The following is a 3,134-nucleotide window of genomic DNA, read 5'->3' on the forward strand; positions in this document are numbered from 1 at the left end:
GCAGGCAGAGAGGCAGGCAGGCAGGCCGGGAGGGAGGCAGGCCGGGAGGCAGGCAGACCGGCCGGCCGGGAGGGAGGCAGGCAGGCCGGAGGCAGGGAGGGAGGGAGGGAGGGAGGGAGGGAGGCAGGCAGGCAGGCAGGCAGGCAGGCAGGGAGGCAGGCAGGCAGGCCGGCAGGGAGGGAGGGAGGCAGGCAGGCAGGCAGGCAGGCCGGGAGGGAGGCAGGCCGGCCGGGAGGGAGGCAGGCCGGCCGGGAGGCAGGGAGGGAGGGAGGGAGGCAGGCAGGCAGGCAGGCAGGCAGGCAGGCAGGCAGGCCGGCAGGGAGGGAGGGAGGCAGGCAGGCAGGCAGGCAGGCCGGGAGGGAGGCAGGCCGGCCGGGAGGGAGGCAGGCCGGCCGGGAGGGAGGCAGGGAGGGAGGGAGGGAGGGAGGGAGGGAGGGAGGGAGGGAGGCAGGCAGGCAGGCAGGCAGGCCGGCCGGCAGGGAGGGAGGGAGGCAGGCAGGCAGGCAGGCAGGCCGGCCGGGAGGCAGGCAGAGAGGCAGGCCGGCAGGGAGGCAAAGAAAGAAAACGTGGCATCAGGGTACCTGGTGGGCTCAGGTGGTGGATCGTGCCACTGTATCTCGTGGGTTGCGAGTTCGAGTCCCACGCTGGGTGTAGCGCGCGCTTACAGTAAAATCTTTGAAAACCCATCCACAAATACAGGAATAAACAAAACATGGTATCAAAGGGGAGTAAGTGATTGATCGATGGGGGGTGGGGATCAAACGGGAATATGTGTCTAACCCGCAACCTATTCTTTATCGACGCTGCTTTCACTATTTTGCCCCGATGACTTTTTCCACAAGCGGCGGTCCCACCTGAGCGGGCTCCCTTCATCTTAAGATGTTCTGCAGCGAGAGGAAAGGCGTGAGAGGCAAAAGTTAGGCGGATCCATACAAATAAAGACAATCATCGTTTCTGAGACCAGTAGCCAAAGCTCTGCCTCCGTTTAGGATCCAATGTCGTACTTATCTCTTTAAAAACAGAAATACATACATAAAAACCAGGCAGGGTCGTTGGCTCGGATAAGGGAGGAAGCTGAAATGCAATCATGGAGAACAACATAGGGGGTAAGAAGTTGCAAGCCAGAGCGATTTCACCACCCGTAGCCTTTGAAATGATGATTTGGTGTCTTCGGATACAAGAGAGCTCACCCTACGTAGAAGGTTTCCCACCGCTTGTCATGAAGTATCGGAACACCACAAGCGGATTCCCGTGCTACCAAAACCTCTCTGCCAACATAATCTGTAACAGCTGCATTCTCTTGTATCGTGTGAGTGTAGCGTCATTCATTGCACCACTCTGCCGTTGTTTGACCTTCCAGCGGATTGTAATTTTCGTTTCTTTCGGCGTGCGTGTGGGTATGCGTATCGGGCTATCGAAAACGATCTAGCCACGTTCGGTCCTCTTTTTCTCATTTCTCATAGATGAGTGATGGCGTCAAAGGATACACCTCAGGAAACCCCAGATGGAAGAGAGGCAAAGGGAAGGGGGGGGGGCAGAGTGCTTCTGTGTCCCGTGCCGCCCCCCCCCCCCCCCGCACTCTCCCAACACACCAGTCTCCCCTCCTCCCCCCCCCCCCCCCCCCCCGTTCCAGGTGTTGGAACAACCCGGAAGTGCCTGAATTAGGGGAGTTCTTTGACGGGGGGGGGGGGGGGGGGGGGAGGGGGGGAGGTTGGGGAGCACCAATGTTTGGCAACATTGCAGGGCTACCAAGAGTCAGTGTCTAAGGTACTTGGGGGGGGGGGTGAGGAAGAGGGGGGCGTGGGGTTTCTTTCTCTTTGAGGTGATGGAAATAGTTTGGAATGAACAGTGATGGTCCCATAGCTTTGTGAGTAGTAGCCTAAGATAGCCCGCTGAAGTGTACACACACCTATACATTTGTTTACTTATTACGTATGCATTCATTCCAGTTGAGTGAGTGGGAGAGAGAGGGGGTAGGGAGGGAGAGAATGGATCACCAGGCAGGCTCCAAGGTGTCAGCACAGAGCCAGATGTGGGGGCTGAAATTCAAGAACCCCGAGATCATGACCTGAGGCGAGACTGGGACACCTTACCGAGTGAGGCACCCAGGTGCCCCTGAACTGTTCGCTTTTACAAGGATGGGAATTTTGGCATGCGAGTTGTGTTTCCAGTGTTAATAGGTGAGGAAACACCTAGAATAGTAAATGCGGGCGGGCGGGCAGGCAGGCAGTCGATGTTTTCTTTTTCTTTCCCTTCTGGGCTTCAGAGGGGGATGGCGAGTGTGAGGGAGGGAGTCCATGACACTGGGCGTAGGTGTTCTTGTGAGCTGAGCGGCTTGGGAAGTTCCCCGAACTACATGACCCCACAGGAGAACAGGAATTCCTTCTCGACGGCAAGAGAGTGGGCGACTAGCACCGCCTGAGTCTGGCAGAGCCTCAAATCTAAGTCGGGGTGGGGGAGCACTTCTGCTGTCCTACCGGTCCTGACCCTCCCTGTCTGTCTGGGGGCCCCTGAGCCGCAGGGGTGGTGTTTTGAGTTGTCCCTCTGTGGTCGTCTTTTACACCAAATACTTCTGTTGAAGGTGCTTGGAGAATAACACAGGTTGGTATTTCCAAAATGACCTTGAGATCCTATTCTCTGCCCCTCCGCCCCTCCCGTGCGCGCGTGAAGACACCCACCCACACACCCACCCCCCCCCCGCCCCCGCCCCCGCGCACACACCCCACCCCTTCCCATTCCTTCTAACTACAACTGTTCCTATTTCCATCCATGTACTCCCAGACAGCTTCCTCAAGCCCCACCGCCCACCCCGTCGACCTCTTTGGGTAGTATAAAAGCGACCAACAGGCAGGGGGCGTCCGGGCACCACGGTGGTGGAGTGAGGGAGTCCGTGTGTGACGACTACGGGCGGATCGCAGCAGAGCGGCCGGGACGCAGCACCTGCCTCGCCGGCGCACAGCCTCGTCCCCAGCCACCTGGGTCAGTAGCGTTTCCCGGCTGGGGTGGGGGGAGGGGGACATGGAACGGAGGGCGCACCAAGAGGGCTTTGTGGATCGAATGGACGCCTAACCGAGACCCTCCTTCCTGCCACCAGACACCGTTTGTGGATGGTCGTCGTCTCGCCGTCACGCAGC

Source organism: Panthera onca, chromosome E1, assembly GCF_046562875.1.
Source record: "Panthera onca isolate mPanOnc1 chromosome E1, mPanOnc1 haplotype 2, whole genome shotgun sequence".
In the NCBI taxonomy this organism is placed as follows: domain Eukaryota; kingdom Metazoa; phylum Chordata; class Mammalia; order Carnivora; family Felidae; genus Panthera; species Panthera onca.